Source organism: Silene latifolia, chromosome 10 (genome assembly GCF_048544455.1).
Source record: "Silene latifolia isolate original U9 population chromosome 10, ASM4854445v1, whole genome shotgun sequence".
NCBI classification, from domain to species: domain Eukaryota; kingdom Viridiplantae; phylum Streptophyta; class Magnoliopsida; order Caryophyllales; family Caryophyllaceae; genus Silene; species Silene latifolia.
The window spans coordinates 86,443,049-86,469,950 of record NC_133535.1 but is presented as its reverse complement, the minus strand read 5'-3'; the positions used below and the strand labels follow the sequence as shown (position 1 = coordinate 86,469,950).

Genomic DNA, 26,902 nt, shown 5'->3' with positions numbered 1-26,902 from the left:
GTAAGCCAAAAGATCAACAAAAACAAATGGATTCGAGAGGAAATCCATACTTTCAGACGACATTATTGTTGATGGCACGAATGGAAGCTAGCAAGAGTCCAACAATGGCGATTCTTTGCGGGTTTTTATGTCGAAGGTTGAAGATGAATGAGGAATGAAGAGCATCCAAACCTCGCGTCTTTTTACAGAAAAAAGGGAAGCCCCTTTGGTTCGCCAGGTGGCTCGCGCCTCAATCAGGCGTCCCTTACTCTTTCAGGGAATTTTGAGCTTTGGCCCAATTTCCACATAACAAACTTCAAATTTTCATTGACGATATCAAAGATCGTGATTCTCTCAGAGGCAAAAACAAATAGTGAAAATTTAACTTCGCTATTTTCGAAAATTTCAAACAAAGGGCGACCAAAACCGCCAATTTCAAAAATAATAGTGAAAATTCAAAATTCACTATTTCAAGCGACGACAATTAAAACCGTCATTCCCAAAATATTAGTTGGAAATTAAATTCCACTATTTTCACCACACATGTCAACGGCGGCACATAAACCGTCACTTCAAATAATAGTGAAGATTCCAAATTCACTATTTCATCAAATGTCAACGACGGCACATAAACCGTCACTTCAATCAATAGTGAAGGTTCCAAATTCACTATTCCATCAAATGTCAACGGCGGCATATAAACCGTCACTTCAATCAATAGTGAAGGTTCCAAATTCACTATTCCATCAAATGTCAACGGCGGCACATAAACCGCCACTTCAATCAATAATGAAGGTTCCAAATTCACTATTTCATCAAATGTCAACGGCGGCACATAAACCGTCATTTCAAATAATAGTGAAGATTCCAAATTTACTATTTCCATCTCATGTCAATGACGGCACATAAACCGTCACTCCAAACGCAGTACAAAAATTTAAAAAGTTGCTATTTCTTTCAAAATTCAAACAAACAGCGATCAAAACCGCCACTGCAAATTCAAACAAACGAGTACTGGAAGTTCAAATTCACTATTCCTTCAAATGTCAACAGGGGGCTTCCTCGCGGAACCCGCTTATTTCAACAACATTGATAGTGAAATTCAAAATTCACTATTTTCACGGCGGCATCATGAGTTCGCTACTTTCAAAGCAAGCCCATTTGACGCGGCTATTCTCACGGTCCATTAACCGGCCGCCATGGCTGGCGAGCCTTACCACGCGCCATGGCTGGCGAGCCTTACTACGCGCCATGGCTGGCGAGCCTTACTACGTGCCATGGCTGGTGAGCCTTACTATGCGCCATGGCTGGCGAGCGTAGCCTTACTACGCGACATCGCTGTCGAGCCTTACTACGTGCCATGGATGGCAAGCCTTACCACGCGCCATGGCTGGCGAGCCTTACCACGGGCTATGGCTGGCGAGCCTTACCACACGCCATGGCTGGCGAGCCTCACCATGCGCCATGGCTGGCGAGCCTTACCACGCGCCATAGCTGTCGAGCCTTTGTCCCCACACACCCAAGGACATATCCCGAAGATGCCTCAGGTACAGCTTCTTATCACAGCTGGCGAGCCTTTATCTGCACACACCCAAGGACATATCCCGAAGATGCCTCAAGTACAACTCCTTACCAGAGCTGGCGAGCCTTTGTCCGCAAACACGCAAGGACATATCCGAAGATGCCTCAGGTATGACTCCTTCTTGTGGCTGGCGAGCTTTCATACGTAGTCTAACGGACTTTAAACGACCCGCACGGATAGTCAACAGACTCTAAACTATTCCCGACGACAGGTCCTTGACCCGAATCCTTTCGAGCCGCCTCGACGTCGCTTGGGTCTCCAGGTTATAATCTTCGATTGACCTGGGGGCTCTACTTTGACTTTCGCCGTGTCCAAGCCTCAGTCAAAGTGGGGGCTCTGTAGATACCCAGTATCTGCTGAGACTCCAAAAAACACCCGATGATTATCGGACTATAACGTGTTTTGGAATCGCGGCGTTTGATCGACTGTTTCTGTACAACTTTACGTCGGAAAACTTAAAATGATTTCGAAAATAAAACATTTCAAAAATACCTGGAGTGTTTAATGCACGACGACGGGGTCGCAATGACAATAACTAGAGTAAAAACCGACACCAGACCAAAAACCGACTCAAAAATTCAAATCCCGACTCCAACAACGAGTCAAACCGAGTCAACCACCAAAAACAAAACATTTCAAACCTTCTACCTTATGTTTTCCCGGATTTATGTTTGGTCAAGTACCAAACATATGACTACAAAACGTAGAATAGAACAAATCATGATTGTTTTTGTGTGAAAGCGACAACTCACCTCGAAGACCCGCGACGTGTCTCGCGCCTCTTTGAGCAGCCCAGGTGGCCACATCGCTCAAAACTCACACAACCACTCATTTCCCTATAAATACCCCACAAATGCCCCATTTAAGACTTACGCGAGTGTCCGCTCCCTCTTTTATCCCTTAAAATTCTCGAGTCGACTTATTAAGTCACAATCCGACGCGTATTTACGACCTACCGATCATAAATACAAGCCTTACACATTGTTTGGTACCGTCATCGTGCATTAAATCACTTGACCGACCACTTCGACCACTACACCGTCACTAATCTTAAAACACTCTTTTTACTTACCAAAACGGTTTTAAACCGAGTTTTTTCCGACCAAACGAGTTGTTACACTTACGTCGGTCACTCGCCATAACCAAACATGTAAGTATGAGGGTGTAAAAATCCTCTTTTATCACGTCTTTGCTTATTTCATGACTATAACATGCTAAAACATGCATAACATGGTCCAAAACATGGGATAAACGAGCCAAAACTGAGTTTTGGTCTGAGACAGAAGCCCCTTCGGTTGCAAGCTTACCCACGCCTAAATAGGGTGTCCAGACCAGAACTTAACCGTGTTTGTTCTCGTCTTTCCCCTTTAATTCATTTTCATATTTGTAATTGGTTTTTACCATTTCAAATATTTTCAAACCCTTTTTATTTTATTTCATTTGTTTTTACCATAAAACATTTTTGACCCTTGGTTCCTCATACCATGACGGTTAAATCCGTGTTTCGGTGATAATACTTAGTTAATGTCATTTAAAACGTATTTAAAACCTTTCATTTCATTTCTTTACATTTTGGAAGGTATTTTAAAGCCTTTCATCATTTCTTTACATTGTCCAAACAAATATATTAGTCACCAACACAAAGTAATCCTTGGTTCTATATACCATGCCGGATTTTAACCCGGATACGATGACGAGTATCGACTAATTACATTCAAATGAACTTAAAACAATTAGTTCATAATTATTTTCAAAACTATTCATGTCAAGCTTGTCAAGTCGAACCCGACACCGAATATTATCAAAATAATGATGATTATTCAAATCTAGTTCTTCAAATCAACAAATGCGGTCTAAACGACCCTTTCAAACCAAATCGGGTTCAAATACCCATTTCTCAACACGTTTTTTAACGTTTTCAAAAGGTCAGAACACGACATATAATCGTAGGCTGACCCGCGCCTTAAGCAGGCCTTTTCTTTCTCATTTTCAAAACCAGGGGGAGGCCCCTTACACTGTCGGCTGGCTCGCACCTCATGTAGCCGTCTGGTACAAAGCCTGTTCCCTTTCCAGCATTAGTGTAGGACGATCCCAACTCCGGTTAGCCTGGATATAAGATGGATCAGTGATCGGTCCGATTCCATTTTCGTAATTTAATAGATGTTGTCGTTGGGTCACGTCCGAATCAAAACACAATTTATAGCTTCACAAACAACTCTACAATTAGTAAAGAGGCAAGTAAAGGTCAGATCCCAAGGGACGGGAATTGAGATGAGATTTCTATTGAAACTAGTGGTGTCTTAGGGGTGTCACAATTTGGGTTGATGTAGAAGGTCACTAAACTAAATAGCAATGAAAGTAAATAAGCAAGATGAAATAAAAGGGTTGTAAACAATTGATAAAAAGCACTAGGGTGTCATGGGGTCATAGGGGAATCATGGGAATTGATCATACAAACATGTTCTCAAATTATAAGCAAGCAATTATTGTTGTGATGGATTGAGTTGGGTTATATCTTACAGTCCTAGGAAAGTTTGGGTCCCGGAGCCGAATCGATTAGATTATACAACACCTACAAGTCGACTTAATCTTCCCTACTCAACAACATGCATGGTCTAATGAGACTCGAGTTGGTTTATGTCTTACAAGTCTCATTGAAAAGATAGATGATGGGTAAAAAATGCAAGGATTCATAGGCTCACATTTCATCAAGCATAACATGTGCATGAGTTGAGATCAAAACAAGCAAGCAAATAAACCATGAAAGCATATTAATTTAAGCATAAATCATTCCCCATGTTGGTTTCCCCTAATTACCCATTAACCCTAGCTAGGTCACTACTCACTCATTATCATGTTGATCATGCTAGCAAGGTTGTCAATCATACCAACAAAAGGAAACATGATGGATAAATGAAAGTAATTAACAATAATTAAAAAGGGATTAAGAGAATTATATCTACTAATGATTCCAATAATAAAGCAAAGAATAAAAGAAGTACTTGATGCTTGATTGAGAGGTTGTCAATCTCCCAATAATAACCCAAATAATCTTCAATTACCCAAAATAAAGGATGAACAAAAGAGAGATTAAGGAAATAAAACTTGTATTAAAACTTGATTAATTAATGATTACAATACTAAAGAGAGATTTGATTGATATTAACTACTGTAGTTATTGATAAGAAGAACATGCTCTTCTAATTAGACTAATGGGGTATTTATAGTGGAAATTAGGTCAATGCATTAGGGTTAACTAAGGGCTAAACTAGTAGTTACACTTTTTAGATTGAGCAGGGAGAAGCCGGTATTTTTCGAAGGAAGGGCTTCTTTCTTTGTAGCTTGGAGAAGACGAAATTTCGTTGTACTGGAATCCGTGCGTATTGGAGTCGGGACGGGCGGATTCAGGCAGGGGAAGACGGGCGGATTCAGGGGAATCCGGGCGGATTCTGTGGCTGCTGTCCGGGCGTCTTTGAAGGAAGACGCACGGATTGTGCTTGTGGAGGACGGGCGGATTCAGGACAATCCGCTCGGATTGTAGCTCAGCACTATTTCTTCTTCTTTTCTTCCCTTTTCTTCATAAAATCCTTGGGGATTTCATCGGGGATGCAAGGATCCTTTCTCAACATTGCTCATCTACTATCATATGTACAAAGGCCTTCTAATCATGTCTCTCCTTGATGGTTGGTCATTGAATTCAATCAATTTAGTCTCGTTTTGCCATGAAAATGCAAGATTTGCACTCCTTTCCTACCAAGGGATCAAAATCTCAAAGAATATGCAAAACAAAGAACTAAAGACAATAAATGACCCAAATATGCACTAAAAAGCATGGGAACAAGGCTAATTCGGGGGCTAAATATGCGCTAATTATGGTCACATCAAATATCCCCAAACCGAACCTTTGCTCGTCCCGAGTAAAGAGGTGACAAAGACTAGGACCATTATTTAAACTAACCTAATAACATAGCCGATATGAGACAATTAGCGGGTCTCACTCCGCCCCTTCAACTCACAACAAGACAACCATGAGGTAGGATGCCTCCTTGCAAGGCAAAGTGGGTCTTGCCAAAATGGCGACACATCCAAACATTAAGCACTCAAAAACAAATAATGGATGCATCTACAAAAGGAATAGCCACTCCCTCATCAAGTGGCGGAGGCAACTAAAAGAGAACAAATTTAAGAGCATATAATCCTTCACAAATACTAGTTCAACAAATTACTAAGGCTAAGAGGATGGCACTAAATCACCTCCAAATGGTGTTACACTAGACTACTTTCGTCCTCAATTTCCAAATGCTTTCGTCAATAGCGATCGGATGGTGGTGGAATGATGATCCCTATGATGCTAGTAGCATATGACATGACAAATCTCGAATTCTCTACAAAAGTAAAGGTCATGGATCGTCCCAAGCTCGACAAAGTGGTTTGACAAAAAGGCTTTTTGGGAATGAAATGCTCAAATCTTTATAAACAAGAGTGGATATGATTAGTATTCAAAATTGTCCTCATTTAACTTTCACATTTCAAAAATTTAAGATGGGGTTTGTCCCTTCCGGGCTAGTGTCCTTTGCTTTCGCCAATCGCTTATTAGGCAACCGGTTAACCTCTAGACAATAGCTTTTAGGGGTGATAGTCACTCTGTCTCTGGGCGGTCGAATTCACAACCGTGTGGGGGCCCAATTCAATGGATCCCTCTCCAAAGCACATCGAAGTGGTACGCCTCCATCAAAACAACTAAATTTCTCAACATTTCAACATTTCATAACATTTGAGGTTTCCTTAGCAATAAATTACTTCCACATGACAAAATTTTCGAAATGAGCACTTCAAACTTATTGATAGAAAGTATTTTTGGGTTGCCTTAACACAAGGTCAATCAAGGTCACCTAGACAAGTTAACCAAGTCCACATCGCATCACGGGCTTGGATAGGTGACTCACATGCAAACCCTTGACTAGGCTTTGGGTCATGGGTCAAAAGACACTAGTATGACACTATCTAGGGTGTTTTACAACCATTCTAGTAGGCAAAGTCTTAAGTTGAAAAAGTATTTGTAATGGCTTAGTTGCTCTTGTCAAAGTTCTCAATTAGGCACTTTTCAAAATATTTTATCTAAATGCAACTATATGCCATGATGCAACTATTATATACATTCTAATGCAAGTGATTCTATCAACTAATATGACATATAAACTAAATGCAAGTCCTAAGTTCACATTGTTATACCGCATCAATCAGAATAAAGCCACATAGTCATTAACATAAAGAGGAAAATGGAGATTGAAAAGATCATACCATGTGGTCTTCATGATCCTCATGTCTCGGATGTGGCGTAGTCAATCAATGTGAACAAGGATAGAACAAACAATATTCAATATGTACATAACTACACTACAAAAGAAATAAACATGTTTTTGGGTTTTTTCAATTTTCACATTTTTATGGTTTTTCGAAATTTTTCAATTTTTTTGGATTTTTGAATAAAAGTTAAGTTAGAATTCCCCATCCCCACACTAATATGGGCATTGTCCTCAATGGACAAAATGATGGGAAATTATGCAAACATGATGCATGATTTCTACACTAAATGCAATCTACACTAATCTACACTACATGATGCATGGTTTTTGTTTATGACGGGAAGGATAATTTAGATTACCTCCCATTGTGTATGCATTAACTTCCCCAAACCGATCTAGACATTATTGCTAATGTCCAAGGATGGGTGTAGTTCATGCACACACTATGCAATGCATGAAACTAATTTTGTCATTTTGGATTTTGAAAGGTGGGAACAATAAAATGAGAACGCCTAAATGGGGCCGAGGTGTGAGTCCTATATGGTGCTAGGACTACTCCAACAATGATCAAGAAAAATAATTAAAACAAAGAGAGAAATAGACAAACCTTGAGAGGGTAGGAGCCTCCAAAGCTTGCTAATCTTCCATCATATCATCACTATCATCATCATCCTCATTAGAAGTGGTCTTATCACCACTTTCTTCTTCACTTTCTTCTTCACCTTGCTCATCATCCTCTTCTCCTTCTTCACTAGCTTCTTCATCAATGTTATCATCAACCTCTTCATTACCAACAACCTCATTATCACCCGGAACAACCCTAGATGCACTCGAAAATAGGACTTCCTTATCCGCCCAACTAGGCAAAGGACATGATGGGTCAAGTAGTCCTTGCCTAGCTAAATGTAGGAGGGGTGGATATTGGGCTAAGTAAGCATTTTTCCGATCCTCGAAAGCTTGCTTGTGCATCTCTTGCATGAGAAGAGTCAAAAAATCATTTCTTGCTTCAACACCTTCCGGCTTGAACTCTTGGTACTCGAAAGGGTAGGGTGGTGTGACAATGAAAGAGGAGGTCACTTCAATTTCACCCTTTTGTTGTTGGATAATATACTCGGCCTCTTTTGAAAGGGGAAGTAGATAAATGGTCCGGTGGACACTCAATCGACAAATCTTCGAAGGCAAAGTGAAAGATCTAGCCTCACTAGTGAGCCATCCATACTTTGTGTCAAGAGGGTTATGGGCAACCCACTTGTACTTGTGTATCATAGTATGCATATCAACGAGATGACCACCCTCTTTCGCCTCATACTTGTTATCTTTGTTGAAGTTAGGATCAAAGTATTTAGCTAGGATAGTGACTAGGCCGCCATTCACAATAACGGTAGTGCCTTTCTTCCCACAATCAATGTTTAACCATCTATCCACCAAGAGCCTTAGAAAGTTAAAAGGCTTGGTGAATTCCCTACCAACGTTCAAAGCCGACTCAAGAAGAACAAAATCGAGTTTGGTGAAATTGTTGGTGTCTTTTTTTGCATTGATGGTGTTCCCTACGACCTTGTGCCACACTCTTATGCCCGGATGGTGGACTAATAGAGCGCGACTAGCATGAAAGTCTTCAAATTTCCTTCCGGAAATCGCCTCCCAAAGAGGGCCGGGGTCATATTTGCCAACATTCTTAAAATAACTCGGAGAATCACTAAGACCCAAAGCATTACCCATTTCCTCAAAGGAGATGCATCTACTAACATTAGCTAGACGAAACTCGATGGTCTCCATAGTCTCAACCTTGTTAACTTTCAAAGAACTCAAAAATTCTAAGGTAAGGGAGGGGTATGTCAATTCTTTTAATTCAAACAATTTCTCCAACCCCATGGCTTTGAAAAAGGCTCTAGTTTGCTCAAGGACATCCAATTTTTCTAAGGTATCTTCACAAATAAACTTGGTGGATTGAAATGATTTTCTAGCAAACTAGGCAAAAGTGTCTCTATGGGATTTGGAAATGAAAATTACCTCCGGATAGTTTGCAAGTTGATCAATTTCCGGAGTAGTAGATGTTGTTGCTCCCATGGGAGGTTGTTGTTGTTGTTGCACTTCCAAGTTTGGGTTTGCTACCACCATAGCCAATGCTTTCTTTGCTTGAAGAGTCTTTTGCCTTAATGAAAGTGTCTTTGCCTTTGGTGCCTTTGCCTTTGTTGCCTTTGTTGCTCCCTTAGTCCTTGCCATTGATGAATTAAACCAAGAAAAGAGTGAAAAATCTTCAATTTCTAGTGCACCCAAATCGATTTAAAGGTGAAAGGCTTTGCCTTTATGAATTCAAAAATCGACTCAAAGGTTGAAGATTTTGTGCTTGGTTTTGATTTTTGTTGAAAAAGGAGTGATTGATTTGTTGTTAAAAGGATGTTTTGATTTGATTTTGGTGAATGTTGTTGAGGAATTTTGTTTTTGTGATGGAGAGGATGAGGGTTTTGAGGGTTTTGAGTAGTGTTATGAATGAAGGAATGAAGAAATGAAGGTGGGAGGGGGTTTATAAAACCCGAAAATTTTGAACTGCAGGGGTAAGACGGGCGGATTCTGCTCGGGACGTCCGAATTTGGTCTGTTCTGGGTTGGGAAATCCTCGCCTAAAGACGGGCGTCTCTTAGTGATGACGCTCGGATTTGCAAACACGGGACGGGCGTCTTCTGCAGAAGACGGGCGGATTCCTTTACAGGGATTTTTCTTGTTTTCCTCAACCAAGAAGATGGGCGTCTTCCCTTCAGGACGGGCGGATTTTTGAAGACGGGCGGATTTGAATGCAGGACGCCCGGATTTGCTTACAGTCAAAAATAATTCAAAAGTTCAGCTCAGAGGGACGTACATCTTCTACCCAACACGCCCAGATTGCCTGAAGACGGGCGGATACTCCTGAATCCGCTCGGATTCGACCCCTTTGTACCCAGATTTAGTTCCATCCGTGTACTTTGCCAATCCCTTGTCATTTTTCCATTCTTCTTCATAGCTCGTGTTCTTCATTGTGGGGCACTACTAAGGCATGGGTAGCCTAGGGAATTGTCATTCCCACACTAAGCTAAAGCACTACACATTAATTGAAATTATTAGTCCCTCCCTCACTTCTCTCAAACATAATAATTATCTTGATCAAAGTTTAAAAATCCAAAAATAACAAAAATGCAATATAAGAATTGAAATGCAAGTTAGGGAGTTAGGAATATTTACAAATGGTGGTTTAGGGAGGACTCCACCAAACTCTCATTCTTGATGAGATGTCAAGGGGGCATGTTCAAGGTGTTGTTGATGTTGCTCAACACCTTGAAAAAGTAATCAAAAGCTTGTTCATTATCATGATAGAGGTCTTCAATAGACCTTGGCCCTTGTTGTCGGTCTTGATCGATGGCATTACCAATGTAGGGATTAAAAATCCCTTCAAATTCGTCGTCCCAAAGACCACAAACTTCATTAAGTTGATCATTGAAAATCTCTTGATTTGATGGAGACAATTCTCTCAATTTCTTTTCTTGGCCAATGAGGCCATCTTCTTCATTGCTTGTCTTTGATGAGCTTTGCAAGCTCTCTTTGTCACAATTCACTTGCTCTTTGAATGGAGCATCTTCAATTTTCTTCTTCCTTTGGAGTTCCGACTTCTTCCTTTCATCCTTCCGACTATAATGATCGATCATAAAACACGGTTCATGTAAACAGGGAGCTCTCATGGTCTTGTCAAGATTAAAAGTTATACTCTCATCTCCCACTTCTAGAGTGAGCTCACCATGTTTTACATCAATCACCGCACCCGCGGTGTGTAAGAAGGGTCTTCCTAGAATGATTGAAATGTTGGAATCTTCCTCCATATCAACAATGACAAAGTCCACCGGGATGAAAAACTTCCCAATTCGCACGGGGACATCTTCCCATATCCCTAATGGTGTCTTCGTCGATCTATCGGCCATTTGGAGTGTGATATTGGTGCATTTAAGCTCTCCCATCCCCAACCTTTTACTCACCGAGTACGGCATAACACTCACACTAGCCCCTAGATCACATAAGGCTTTGTTGATTGTGGTGTCGCCAATGGTACACGGTATTGAGAAGCTTCCCGGATCCTTTAGTTTTGGAGGTGAACTCCCTTGAAGTATTGCACTACTCACCTTAGTGAAGGCGATAGTCTCAAGTTTCCGGATCGACTTCTTCTTTGTGAGGATGTCTTTCATGTATTTCGCATAGGCCGGCACGTGATTGATTAATTCCGTGAAAGGAATTAAGACTTCCAAATTCTTCACAATTTCCATAAACTTTCCAAGTTGGTCATCAAATTTGGGCTTGGCTTGACGACTTGGAAAAGGAAGTCTAATCACAATGGGCTCCTTCTCCTTGGCCTTGTCTTCATTTTTCTTTGAAATTTCTTCTTTCGATGATTCTCCATCTTTGGAGTTTTGCACAATTTCTTCCTTATCACTTGCTTCCGCAACTTCATCCTCAACTTGCTTCTTCGGTGCTTCATACCTTGTACCACTTCTCAAGTGAATGGCACTAACCGTTTCATGTCTTGGGGGATTACTTTGAGGTGGTAATTGCCCCTTTTGTCTTTGTGAGCTTGAAGATGCTAGTTGAGTCAATTGGGTTTCCAACATCTTAGTGTGAGCTAGAATGTTGTTGATGGTGGTTTCTTTTGCTTGGCTTTCTTTTTGCATTTGAGTGAAAAATTCTTGTTGATTCTTTTGCATTTGGAGGACCGCTTTTTGAACATCAAAACCTTGGTCATTTTGGTGATTGTATGGATTTTGATTTTGGTAACCTTGGTTTTGGTTGTAAAAGGGTCTTTGATTTTGGTTTCTCATGGGAGGTGGGGTGTATGTTGTTTGAGGGTTTTGAACATTTTGGCTTTTGTATGAGAGATTTGGATGAAACTTGGTGTTTTCATTGTAATAGTTGGAATAAGGGGTACCACTCTTGTATGCTTGGAAAGCATTCACTTGTTCATTTGTTCCCCTACATTCACTTTAGTCATGTCCCAAAGTTCCACAATTCTCACATATCCCATTTGGGATTGATGAGGATGCCGACCTGGCATTAACATGATGCTTTGGTGATTTTGAGGCTTCTTCAAGTCTAGCCATAGCTTGTTCAAACTTCAAATTGATTGTGTCAATGTGAGCACCAAGTTGAGCACCCAATTGAGTAACGAAGTCCACTTCATGCCTTCCTCCTCTAGTAGCCTTGCGAGGTCTACTATATTGTGAGTTATGGACCGCCATTTCCTTAATCTTGTTCCATGTTTGATTGTCATCAACTTCGGTGAACATTTCATTTGATCCCATGTCGAGAATGTTCCTTGAATCTTCATATAGACCGTTCCAAAATTGTTGTACCAAGAACCATTCGCTAAGTCCATGGTGAGGACATGAGCGACAAATTCCCTTGAACCGCTCCCAAGCTTCATACAAAGATTCTTCATCCCTTTGCTTAAAACCCGTAATTTGAGCTCTTAGCATGTTAGTCTTTTCCGGTGGGTAGAACTTTTTGTAGAAAGCTAGAGCCAACTTATTCCAAGAATCAATTTCGAGAGTGGCCTTATCAAGGCCCTTCAACCATTGTTTCGCGGTGCCGATTAGAGAAAAAGGAAATAAGACCCATCGAATTTGGTCTTGAGTCACACCGGTTTGAGAAATCGCATCACAATAGTCACAAAAGGTTTCCATATGAGAATGAGGGTCTTCACTAGGCATCCCCCCAAATTGGCTCCTTTCGACTAATTGGATAAAGGCGGATTTGGAAATAAAATTTCCGGTTAGATGTTGTGGTGTGGGAGTACCATTGGGTAGGTTCTCCTCGGTGGGTACGGAATGTGATGAAAATTTAGGCATTGTGGGTTGATTTTGTATGGTATTTTGTGTTGGGTTCTCCTCACCTTCTCTTGCAAAAGGGTTGATGAACTCAATAGTTGGTTGAATATCTACAACCTCTCAAATTCCTCCTAACAAATCTCTTATTGTTTGTCAAGGTTCTTTCGATTTCACGATCAAAAGGTAACAAATCACTTTGTGACCTTCTAGACATGCAAAATATCAAACAACTCGAAAACAATTAGAACAAACCTTGAGAAGTTTTACTTCCCCAAGGCAAAGAAAGACACAACTAATAACAATGTAAGAAAATCTAAATCAAGTTAACACCGTCCCCGGCGACGGCGCCATTTTTGATCGGTCCGATTCCGTTTTCGTAATTTAATAGATGTTGTCGTTGGGTCACGTCCGAATCAAAACACAATTTATAGCTTCACAAACAACTCTACATTAGTAAAGAGGCAAGTAAAGGTCGGATCCCAAGGGACGGGAATTGAGATGAGATTTCTATTGAAACTAGTGGTGTCTTAGGGGTGTCACAATTTGGGTTGATGTAGAAGGTCACTAAACTAAATAGCAATGAAAGTAAATAAGCAAGATGAAATAAAAGAGTTGTAAACAATTGATAAAAAGCACTAGGGTGTCATGGGGTCATAGGGGAATCATGGGAATTGATCATACAAACATGTTCTCAAATTATAAGCAAGCAATTATTGTTGTGATGGATTGAGTTGGGTTATATCTTACAATCCTAGGAAAGTTTGGGTCCCGGAGCCGAATCGATTAGATTGTACAACACCTACAAGTCGACTTAATCTTCCCTACTCAACAACATGCATGGTCTAATGAGACTCGAGTTGGTTTATGTCTTACAAGTCTCATTGAAAAGATAGGTGATGGGTAAAAAATGCAAGGATTCATAGACTCACATTTCATCAAACATAACATGTGCATGAGTTGAGATCAAAACAAGCAAGCAAATAAACCATGAAAGCATATTAATTTAAGCATGAATCATTCCCCATGTTGGTTTCCCCTAATTACCCATTAACCCTAGCTAGGTCACTCCTCACTCATTATCATGTTGATCATGCTAGCAAGGTTGTCAATCATACCAACAAAAGGAAACATGATGGATAAATGAAAGTAATTAACAATAATTAAAAAGGGATGAAGAGAATTATACCTACTAATGATTCCAACAATAAAGCAAAGAATAAAAGAAGTACTTGATGCTTGATTGAGAGGTTGTCAATCTCCCAATAATAACCCAAATAATCTTCAATTACCCAAAATAAAGGATGAACAAAAGAAAGATTAAGGAAATAAAACTTATATTAAAACTTGATTAATTGTTGATTACAATACTAAAGAGAGATTTGATTGATATTAACTACTCTAATTATTGATAAGAAGGACATGCTCTTCTAATTAGACTAATGGGGTATTTATAGTGGAAATTAGGTGGATGAATTAGGGTTAACTAAAGGCTAAACTAGTAATTATACTTTTTAGATTGAGCAGGGAGAAGCCGGTATTTTTCGAAGGAAGGGCTTCTTTCTTTGTAGCTTGGAGAAGACGAAATTTATTGCATCTTGGAATCCGTGCGTATTGGAGTCGGGACGGGCGGATTCAGGCAGGGGAAGACGGGCGTCTTCAGGGGAATCCGGGCGGATTCTGTGACTGCTGTCCGGGCGTCTTTGAAGGAAGACGCACGGATTGTGCTTGTGGAGGACGGGCGGATTCAGGACAATCCGCTCGGATTGCAGCTCAGCACTATTTCTTCTTCTTTTCTTCCCTTTTCTTCATAAAATCCTTGGGGATTTCCTCGGGGATGCAAGGATCCTTTCTCAACATTGCTCATCTACTATCATATGTACAAAGGCCTTCTAACCTTATCTCTCCTTGATGCTTGGTCATTGAATTCAATCAATTTAGTCTCGTTTTGCCATGAAAATGCAAGATTTGCACTCCTTTTCTACCAAGGGATCAAAATCTCAAAGAATATGCAAAACAAAGAACTAAAGACAATAAATGACCCAAATATGCACTAAAAAGCATGGGAACAAGGCTAATTCGGGGGCTAAATATGCGCTAATTATGGTCACATCAATCAAATGACTATTTGTTTATTCCAATATCATATTTGTAAAATGCTTTACTAAGACAAATGTATCACGTTTTGCACCCTAAACCTAATCCGATAAATGGATGTTTAATTCCTGTCTTGCATGCAAATCAATCATTAATCCAACTCGACATATTATACTTGATACTTGGATTAAATAATCCGACTTAGAAAGCTCTCACATGTTAGGTTTAAATTATTGGATGCGCATTCATGCATTTAAACCGTTTTATCAAATTTTGCATTCAACCAACCAAGATCGAACAGTAGAGGCCGCTACCGCGGGCGGGATTGGGTGTTTGATTAAAGGGCTTCCCAATACGTACCTTCACCTCTTACTCAGAAACTTTGGATAGTGGACGACCTTATCCAGGGCGTACGAGAGTCATTCTAGAGATATGATGCTAAAGAGGGACGATTTCCTTATCTTTAGTACTTATGTCAAACGCTGCTTTGTGCTTCGATTTGACCGAGATATAAAGTGGATTTCGAACGGGTTCCAAGAATCCCACAAATGCTTGGTGGCGACTCCGAACATCTCTAATCGTTTCGTGACCCTTACCAAGCCGAAACTGACCGATCTAAAACGATCCGGTCGAAAGCATCTTTACGCCGCCAAGCGTGGCTTTAAAAAAGACCGTTGCATGTCCACAGATCGAAGTGGGCTCGCAGGTGGGCCATGTCCACAGATATACAAGACGAGAAATAGCAGACAATATTGATATACAAATCTTACATACTTACGTCCCATTGTGCTAAACATATAATACAATAGTGAAATCCTCTCCTGGCTTGGTGCCTGTGGTTTTTTCCCATTTAAGGGTTTTTCACGTACAAAATTCTTTGTCTTGTTATTGTTATTTTTATCATCTTTATATCTTTCTATTCTGCCTTGACAATCTGACTAATAAACCATATAGAGCTTGTTAACCCTACCTATATCAACCCTGACCTGATCTTGCCTTGCGCAAAATCCACACAAAACAGGGGTATGCTCGCACAAGCTGTTGGGAAAGAAGAAATAGCTATCTACTACCTTAGTAAGAAGTTCTTGGAATATGAGTGTAAGTACACACCTCTCGAAAAGACATGCCTCGCTCTTGTGTGGGCAACAAAGAAGCTACACCACTACATGTTTCTCTACTCTGTCAAGGTGTATTCCAAAATAGATCCCGTCAAATACCTCTTCGAGAAACCTATTCTCAATGGACGTTTGGCAAGATGGACCCTAATACTCTCAGAGTTTGATCTCAAATACGCACTTCTGAAGGTCATAAAGGGACGCGCTATTGCCGAGTTCTTTGCAGACAATCCTATCAACGACACCCAAGCAATAGACATGTGGTCGTTCCCAGACGAGGATATCCTACAAAGCAGTGTAGGCTCCTGGGATCTTTATTTTGATGGAGCATCAAATTTAAGAGGATTGGGAATATGAGTGTTGCTTATTTCTCCTGAAGGCGAGCCTACACCACTTTCTGTCAAACTCGACTTCGAGGTGACAAATAACACAGCAGAATATGAAGCTTGCTTCATTGGTCTACAAGCAGTAATAAGTTTAGGCATCAAGAATCTTCGAGTTCACGGGGACTCATCCTTGATCATTAATGAAATTACGGGATCTTGGAAAATTCGAAGTGAAAGTCTAGCACCCTATCAGGCTAGGATAGATCAAGTTGCCCAATTCTTCGATCAAGTCAGTTATCTACACCTACCTCGTGAAGAGAATCAATTTGGAGAAGCTCTTGCGAAACTTGCATCTTTGATTAATATGCCAGACAACATGGTAGAAATGCCTTTATGCATCGAACGGCGGTCAGAACCAGCCTATGTACACCAAATTACAGAGGAAGAAGGAAGCCCAGAGGAACCTTGGTTCCAAGCCATCCTAAACTTCAAACTCAATGGTATATCCACCAGATATGGATAAGAGGGGACAACATGCCATACGCCTACTAGCCTCTCAATACCTCCTCATGTAAGGAGAATTGTACAAAAGAACACCTCTTGGTGTAGTTTTGCGTTGCCTTGATCATTCACAGGCACAAAAAGTGATGGATGAAGTTCACGATGGAGAATGCGGTCCTCACATGAGTGGACCCATGATGGCAATGAAAATCACGCGTCTAGGATATTACTGGAACACAATGAAGTCAGATTGTATTAAATACGTCAGACATTGCCATAATAGCCAAATCTTCGGGAATGTGCAACACGTCCCTCCCTCACTGCTTTACACCATGCCCTCTCCTTGGCCGTTTTCTACTTGGGGAATCGACATCATCGGGAAGATCACTCCACCTGGAACTGGAGGTCATTGTTTCATTTTGGTAGCTATCGACTATTTTAATAAATGGGCCGAGGCGGCATCCTATTATTCTCTTACAGCTAAACATGTGGCAAAGTTCCTACAAACTATTATCATCTGTCGTTATGGTTGCCCACATGAGATCATCAGTGACAATGGGTCATATTTCCAAGCTGAAGCTGCACAATTGCTAGTCAAATACAAAATCAAGTACCACCATTCTTCGCCTTATAGACCTCAAACCAATGGCGCGGTAGAGGTAGCTAACAAGAACGTCGTCATAATCCTCAAGAAAATGATTGACAATTATCGAGATTGGCCTAGCAAAATACCTTTCGCACTATGGGGTTATTGCACGTCAGGTAGAACACCCACTGGGGCTACTCCTTTATTTATGACCTATGGCATGGAAGCTGTGCAACCACTTGAACTAGAAACCCCGTCCTTACGCATTTTGCTTGAAAGTGAAATTCCAGAAGCTGAATGGAATAGGGATCGTTATGAAGAACTCATCCTCTTGGATGAATGAAGGCTGCGAGCATTACATAATGTGAAAACATATTAGGCACGTATCAAATGAGCCTTCACTAAACGGGTTAAGCCCAGGAGCATCAAAGAAGGAGATTTGGTCCTCAAATCAGTCAGAGCTCTCCTACCTTTCGATCCACGTGGAAAGTTTAAACCCAACTGGGCCGAACCTTTCCTAGTCAAGTCCATACTCTTGAGGGGTGCGGTTAGGATTACAGACTTAGATGGGAATGAATTTGCTAACCCAACTAACCTCGACCAACTAAAACGATGCTACCCTTAGTACATGATAGGAAATGCGCCTCGCGTAAACACCCATGTGCCGCTCATGCGACACAAAATAAAAATGGCCCTTGGCCCGCTGAAAGAAAGCCTATGTAACCTTGCTCTTGCATTTTGACACTTCGATATCCTCATATCATCAAATAAATTGAATTGTATTTTAGGAGTAAGTAAAGCTCATGCTTATTTTCTAAAGTTCATTACAAGCTCTTGCTTCTAACAATTATTCTTTTACATTTATTCGAACTACGCACAGGGTTTGATTTCATTTTTAATGAATACGTAGGCAATCATTCACAGGATACAACCCATTATTAAAACATGTAAATAGACGGACATTTGCATTTGCATTTGAATTTCGACAAGAATAATAAAAGGAAATCATAATAGTTTCTTAACTAATTAATATTTTATTCATTTGTTCCATAAATAATAATAATACGCCAAACAATATAAAATGCTGAAAATAAAATGCTAGGCTAGGATTCTAAAAACCCCGCCGTTTATTACAACTTAAATAATAATTAATAAATACTATAATAAATGACTAAGGCTATTCTTCCATTTTCCCTTTGCCTTTGTCACCCTTATCATACTTCTTGTCTCGACCACGAGCCGGGCGCTCTTGTGCGATCTCCAACCTAATCACTAAAGGTCTCTCTCGCGGTCTAACCTTGCCATTTCGATTCATCACCATCTCTACGGCAGAAACGATCTTCGGTTTCTTCAACGGATCAACGACTCAGAATCCGACCACTTCTTCCTCCTCGGTCAAGTACTTCTGGTTCTCGTTTGATACCTCACGAATCTTGTAGTCAATAGGCTCGTGTTTCCTCAATTTCTCATGCTCTTCAGGAGTACCAGCCTTCCTCCATTGCAAGTATGAGTCAGATACCCATAAGGAGCCAACAGGAACTAGTATGAACCACATGTTCCTCTGAGCCCACCTGATTGCCCACTCCCGACAAATCTCTGTAGTATGTGCTAATGCAGTTTGAGGTACGATATCAAGCTTCGGAATCTTCTGTCTACGGCCCACTTGCCTCATCAACCTCTCCGGATAAATACAAATCATGAATTCCAAGCCAGGGATACGAACTGACCGTGTCAGGTCCAAAGATGAGACTCCAGTGACTGACCTGAGATGCCACCACGACACGATCCACTGGATCAGAGGATCTCCATTATTCTTCAATTTATTTTCCCAGTAATTGCAAACCCGAGTGAAGTCCACTATGTAGAACCTGGTTTTCATTGCAATCGATCGAGCATGATATCCTGGCACATTAACTAGGGGCTCGATCAGTCGCAGCTGCTCCATCAGCCAAACCTACAAAAGAAGACAGGAGTAAATCCCCTTTCATCAACCGAACAAAAAGAAAGATAAAAAACGAAAAAAAAGAGAAAAAACGGTTGACAGATACAAAAAATGAAAAGTGGGTTCTTACCTGTTGAATGATGGGACTTCCCAAGAAAGGAAGCTCGCGGTTGGCCTTTCTGTTATCCAAACCAAGAATGGTCTCTCCTAAAACTAGGCACGCCGGGCTCTTGCGCAGCTCCATTTGTTCCACTAGGCTCAGAAAACGAGGATCTCCTCTCATCTCCTTGTCAACATGCCCTTGAAGGACATAGCAATGAAGTAGACAAAACCCAAAAGCTTTGCGCCTCGCAACAAAAGAAATAGAAGGGTCCTCCCTATTTATAAATTGGTCAATAAAATTAAACATACGGACTCCTTTCGAGGTCACAAGACGGTCCACCTCAGCCTTGGTCAATCCGAGCAAGTCTCCAAATTTACTTTTATATCCTTGAGAGCTAAGGGGTATAGCGGGTGCATTCTCCGGGTCCCATCCTCCAATAGCAGCTATTTCTTCCGGGAAAGGACAAATATCGCCTCCAGGAAAGGCAAACACATGAAAATTTGGGTCCCAATACATAAGACAAGCATCCAAGAAAGGCTTCACAATTTTCACTAATTTGAGACTCAAGATCGATCCCTAATTAAAAGCACCCATGTCATGTTTCTCAACATTTGTGAACTCGTTCATCTACTGTTTGAGAAGGTTTTCAAAAGCATCCATAATTTTTTAATTTTTAGAAAATATGAGAACTTTTATGAGATAGAAGGAATAAAGATAAAGGAATTGTGTGAATAAAAGCTTCCCCGAAGTCTCTGTTTATACTAATCGCTATTTCCTAATTTCTGTGAAGGTATGATCAGCTGGGGAAATGGCGCAGCATCTCCTGCACCTCTTTGAAGAGTCGCAGCTCTTGCTGCGTCTCTTCACCAGGCGTTTTTCCGTGATTTTCAGATTTGGATCTTTCCCAATTTGCTTTTGCTATAATTTCTTATTCCAATAGGGTATTCTTTTGGTAATTCCGCCAAATTACCATGTTTATATTTCCTAATTTTTTCGGGTTCGCTTTACGAGAGGAACTTGACATTTTCGCCAAACGAGCACACTTAGCCATTTTTTTATTTATTCTTTTTTAGGGGAATCATTTCACTCCTCGTTTTCAATAATTTTCACACTTATACATTTCTTTTTAAGTTTTTTTAGGGGGTCGCCCTCCCTACTGTCCGGTCATTTTCGCTCATTTTTGGGCATTTTTGCGCATTTTCTATGCATTTTTGGACATTTTTGTCAATTTTGCTCTTTTTCGGGCACTTTTTTTACTTTTTCTCATTTTGCGCCAATATATGCCATCCATATGCTATGTGTTTCACGTATAAATTCTATGTAAATTTCGGCAGCATGACGGCACAAACCGTCACCTACCAAACCTGTTTTTAAGCTACCCTGCAAGAACAGCAAACAACGAGCAACAAAGGCACTCAGGCCATCATATATACAACAAAAAAGCGATATATACATCAATGGCACTCGAGGCGGCATCCTATACTGCTCTTACAGCTAAACATGTGGCAAAGTTCATACAAACCAATATCATCTGTCGATATGGTTGCCCACATGAGATCATCAGTGACAATGGGTCACATTTTCAAGCCGAAGCTGCACAATTGCTAGTCAAATACAAAATCAAGCACCACCATTCCTCGCCTTGTAGACCTCAAACCAATGGCATGGTAGAGGCAGCTAACAAGAACGTCGTCATGATCCTCAAGAAAATGATCGACAATTATCGAGATTGCCCTAGCAAAATACCTTTCGCACTATGGGGTTATCGCACGTCAGTTAGGACACCCACTGGGGCTACTCCTTTATTTATGACCTATGGCATGGAAGCTGTGCAACCACTTGAACTAGAAACCCCGTCCTTACGCATTTTGCTTGAAAGTCAAATTCCAGAAGCTGAATGGAATAGGGATCGTTATGAAGAACTCATCCTCTTAGATGAACGAAGGTTGCGAGCATTACATAATGTGAAAACATATTAGGCACGTATCAAAGGAGCCTTCACTAAACGGGTTAAGCCCAGGAACATAAAAGAAGGAGATTTGGTCCTCAAATCAGTCAGAGCTCTCCTACCTGTCGATCCACGTGGAAAGTTTAAACCCAACTGGGCCGGACCTTTCCTAGTCAAGTCCATACTCTCGAGGGGTGCGGTTAGGATTACAGACCTAGATGGGAATAAATTTGCTAACCCAACTAACCTCGACCAACTGAAACGATGCTACCCTTAGTACAGGATAGGAAATGCGCCTCGCGTAAACACCCACGTGCCGCTCATGTGACACAAAATAAAAATGGCCCTTGGCCCGCTGAAAGAAAGCCTATGTAACCTTGCTCTTGCATTTTGACACTTCGTCATCCTCATATCATCAAATAAATGGAATTGTATTTTAGGAGTAAGTAAAGCTCATGCTTATTTTCTAATGTTCATTACAAGCTCTTGCTTCGAACAATTATTCTTTTACATTTATTGAACTACGCACAGGGTTTGATTTCATTTTTAATGAATACGTAGGCAATCATTCACAGGATACAACCCATTATTAAAACATGTAAATAGACGGACATTTGCATTTGCGTTTGAATTTCGACAAGAATAATAAAAGGAAATCATAATAGTTTCTTAACTAATTAATCTTTTATTCATTTGTTCCATAAATAATAATAGTACGCCAAATAATATAAAATGCTAGGCTAGGATTCTAAAAAAGCGGCCGTTTATTACAACTTAAATAATAATAAATAAATACTATAATAAATGACTAAGGCTATTCTTCCATTTTCCCTTTGCCTTTGTCACCCTTGTCATACTTCTTATCTCGACCACGAGCCGGGCACTCTTATTCTATCTCCGATCTAATCACTAAAGGTCTCTCTCGCGGTCTAACCTTGCCATTTCGATTCATCACCATCTCTACGGCAGAAGAGGTCTTCGGTTTCTTCGACGGATGAATGACTCGGAATCCCGCCTCTTCTTCCTCCTCAGTCAAGTACTTCTGGTTCTCCTTTGATAACTCACGAATCTTGTAGTCAACAGGCTCGTGTTTCCTCAATTTCTCACGCTCTTCAGGAGTACCATCCTTCCTCCATTGCAAGTATGAGTCAGATACCCATAAGGAGCCAATATGAACTGGTATGAACCACATGTTCCTCTGAGCCCACCTGATTGCCCACTCCCGACAAATCTCTGTAGTATGTGCCAATGTAGTTTGAGGTACGATATCAAGCTTCAGAATATTCTGTCTACGGCCCACTTGCCTCATCAACCTCTCCGGATAAATACAAATCATGAATTCCAAGCCAGGGATACGAACTGACCGTGTCAGGTCCAAAGATGAGACTCCAGTGACTGACCTGAGATGCCACCATGACACGATCCACCGGATCAGAGGACCTCCTTCATTCTTCAATTTATTTTCCCAGTAATTGCAAACCCGAGTGAAGTCCACCATGTAGAGCCTGGTTCTCATTGCAATCGATCGAGGATGATATCCTGGCACATTAACTAGGGGCTCGATCAATTGCAGCTGCTCCATCAGCCAAACCTACAAAAGAAGACGGGAGTCAATCCCCTTTCATCAACCGAAAAAAAAGAAAGAAAAAAAAACGAAAAAAAAAGAGAAAAAACGGTTGACAGATACAAAAAATGAAAAGTGCGTTCTTACCTGTAGAATGATGGGACTTCCCAAGAAATGAAGCTCGCGGTTGGCCTTTCTGTTATCCAAACCAAGAATGGTCTCTCCTAAAACTAGGCACGCCGGGCTCTAGCGCATCTCCATTTGTTCCACTAGGCTCAGAAAACGAGGATCTCCTCTCATCTCCTTGTCAACATGCCCTTGAAGGACATAACAATGAAGTAGACAAAACCCAAAAGCTCTGCGCCTCGCAACATAAGAAATAGAAGGGTCCTCCCTATTTATAAATCGGTCAATAAAATCAAACATACGAACTCCTTTCGAGGTCACAAGACGGTCCACCTCAGCCTTGGTCAATCCGAGCAAGTCTCCAAATTTACTTATATATCTTTGAGAGCTAAGCGGTATATCGGATGAATTCTACGGGTCCCATCCTCCAATAGCAGCTATTTCTGCCGGGAAAGGACAAATATCGCCTCCAGGAAAGGCAAACACATGAAAATTTGGGTCCCAATACATAAGATAGGCATCAAAGAAACGCTTCACAATTTTCACTAATTTGAGACTCAAGATCGATCCCAAATTAAAAGCACCCATGTCATGTTTCTCAACATTCGTGAACTCGTTCATCTACTGTTTGAGACGGTTTTCAAAAGCATCCATAATTTTGAAATTTTTAGAAGATATGAGAACTTTTATGAGATAGAAGGAATAAAGATAAAGGAATTGTGTGAATAAAAGCTTCCCCGAAGTCTCTGTTTATACTAATCGCTATTTCCTAATTAATGTCGAGGTATGATCAGCTGGGGAAATGGCGCAGCATCTGCTGCACCTCTTCGAAGAGTCGCAGCACTTGCTGCGTCTCTTCTCCAGGCGTTTTTCCGTGATTTTCAGATTTGGATCTTTCCTAATTTGCTTTTGCTATAATTTCCTATTCCTATAGGGTTTTCTTTTGGTAATTCCGCCAAATTACCATCTTTATATTTCCTAATTTTTTCGGGTTCGCTTTTCGAGACGAACTCGACATTTTCGCCAAACGAGCACACTTGCCCATTTTTTTATTTATTCTTTTTTAGGGGAATCATTTCACTCCTCGTTTTTAATATTTTTCACACTTATACATTTCTTTTTAAGTTTTTTTAGGGGGTCGCCCTCCCTACTGTCCGGTTATTATCACTCATTTTTTCGCATTTTCTATGCATTTTTGGACATTTTTGTCAGTTTTGCTCATTTTCGGGCACTTTTTGTACCTTTTCTCATTTTGCGCCAATTTACGCCACCCATATGCTATGTGTTTCACGTATAAATTCTGTGTAAATTTCGGCAGCATGACGGCACAAACCGTCACCTACCAAACCTGTTTTTAAGCTAACCTCCAGGAACAGCAAACAACCAGCAACAAAGGCACTCAGGCCATCATATGTACAACAAAAAAGCGATATATACATCAAACTGGGGGCTCTCGCCCAAAACAGGTCCGAAAAATCCAAAACGAAGTCCAAAATGTACAAAGTATATACAAGACAACAACAAAAAGGGAAAGTAGCTACTCCTGGTCACCACTCAGCTCAGCTAGGGTCGCCTCGAGAGTAGCGATATCAACGTCCCTGACCTCCAACTCCCTCAACAGAATAACTGTCTCCTCTCGCGACTGCGCCAGCTCGTGCTCCAGGTCGCGCTCTCTCTGCAAGTGATGAAGAAATGCCTCATTTCAATCATTTCGAAAAAAATACGAGTACCTCGATGACCGTAGCCCCTAGTCGGTTGTCCATCCTCCACAGCGCCACGTACTGAGATGTTGCCACCTGCATTTTAAAATGACAAAAAGGTTCAAGAAAAAGGAATAAAAGCATTCTTATGCAAATAAGACAAGTAAGATAGCCAAAGCTGGGGGCTTACCCTCCTCACTAGGTGCTGCCACTCTCCTAGGCCCGCGTCCGTCACCTCCTCACAGAAGTCGCAGATCTCCGAGATCGTCATCATCCCCGCTGCGTCAGTGTACTCGAGTGTCTCTGGGTAAGCTGTGGGCTCGATGCCTGCCACCTCGATCTCCTACGAGTTTCAAATAGATTTTTATTTGACGATCATTCATCATTTGTCAAAATAAATTCAAAAGCATAAAAGTAAGATACTTACCACGATCGGCCAGAACGCCAACCTCCGGTGAACAAACCCGGAGTACTCCTCGCCAGGGAGGAGAAGGGCATCACCGCTAGCGTCCGCCAAGTCAGCCTCTCTCTCGGCGTCATAAGGCTCTCTAAACATCATCCGTGGAGGATCAATGGGAACCGCGAAAGTGTCACGAGAGCACTAACGAGTCAAACGCTCGCCCAGGTACCACACATGTCCCATGGACGTCCTCGGCAACAACCGACTCGAGCTCTTGGGATGAAGGACGTCAGCCACGAAGGCTAGAACGTCAGGGTAGTCAACCCAGGGTCTAGGCACCTACTAAAACAAGCAAACGAGGGGTCATTCCTATGATCGGCTCTAAGTAGGGAAGGGGGGTCATTCCTATGATCGCTTCTAAATAATAATAAAAACATAATCAAAGGAAAAGTAATCAAAGGTACTTACGCTCTCAAACTTCAGGGCATTCACGCCCCTCCGACAGACATTGTAAGAAAAGCGTTGGCTCTTCCTATAGCACACTACCCAGTCCCTCACAACCGGGTACGCCCTCGGATCAGGCTCTGTCCTCTTGGGAGCGAAGCCGGGAAAGTAGAAGTATACCCACGCGTGCAAAACAAAATTAATTGATAATGATCTTTCATAATTCGACAGAAATGAAAATAAATGAAGAAATAATGATCTTTCATAATGTAAAAGAAGGTTCATACCTCCAACAAGAGTCCAGGACCGACGGTAGCAGGAGAAGTCCCCTTCTCCATCAGCTCAGGACGTACCATGACCCTCATGTAGCGAGTGAGGACCACAAAGCCAAGAGTAGCCTAGTCCCACCGACCTAGGCTACTCAACTCAGAAAGAAAAGGAAGAAGCTTCGTCGACAGCCTCCCCTTGTCTCCGAGGTAAATTGAAGACAAGAACCACCACAACCACAAACGAGCCCTCTGCTTTGCTGTACAAGCAGGAGGAGCCATTCTCCTCCCATCCATCATCACCGTTGTCGGGGTTCTACCCGCAAAGTAGTCCCTGACGTAAGAACTTGGCACTAACCCAAGAACGCTGGCAGCACCCTCCGCCGGGTTCCAGCCGATCAGCCTCCTCGCCTCGGCTGAGTCCACTCTCATGGCCGTCAACGTCCACACCAACACCTCCTCTCCGCACGGCAGGCCTGAGATCATGCCGTAGACCTCCAAGGTGACCATAACCTCTCCAAAAGGCATATGGAAGGTTGAGGTTGTGTTCCAGTACCGATCAAGGAAAGCTCGAATCAGGCAAAGGTTAGCCCGAATCTTCCTTTCCCTGATCGGCCTCCACGCATCCACCAAAGCTCCAAAAGCTCCCAACTCGATGATGGCCTTCTCCTCCTCCGACAGTCTCTCGAAGGCATCCATCATCGTTGTGTAGCCGGAAAAGGACCTCATGTTTCCGGCATCCTGCATTGATTCGAAGCAAACACAATCTTTTGCATAAGGCAAGTAAGAAATGAAACGATAAACGAGTAAGGAAGGTGAATAATAAATGATAAGTTCAAAATTTACCAGACTCCTCGCCGTCTTGTAGGACAGGTGGCACGCCACTAACTGGCCCACTAACTGGCGACCACCACGTCCCACGTTGGCACGCCACGAGACCTCCTCAGGCTCCTCCTCAACCACCTCCCTCCTCTCTCTCTCCCCCTACAAGAGCTAGAGAAGGGTCAAAGTTTACGTCCATGGGAGCCCTCCCCGACGTAGAAGGAATGTTACCTGCAAAATTAAGGTAGAATAGGCCATG

General features: G+C 41.6%; 1 non-coding gene across 1 annotated transcript; it reads left to right on the top strand.

The window, feature by feature from the left end:
* Positions 1-12,248: 12,248 nt before the first annotated feature.
* On the top strand, positions 12,249-12,355 carry LOC141609973 (small nucleolar RNA R71). Its single transcript, XR_012527871.1, has one exon. It is a non-coding gene; the product is annotated as a small nucleolar RNA R71 (small nucleolar RNA).
* Positions 12,356-26,902: the final 14,547 nt, after the last annotated feature.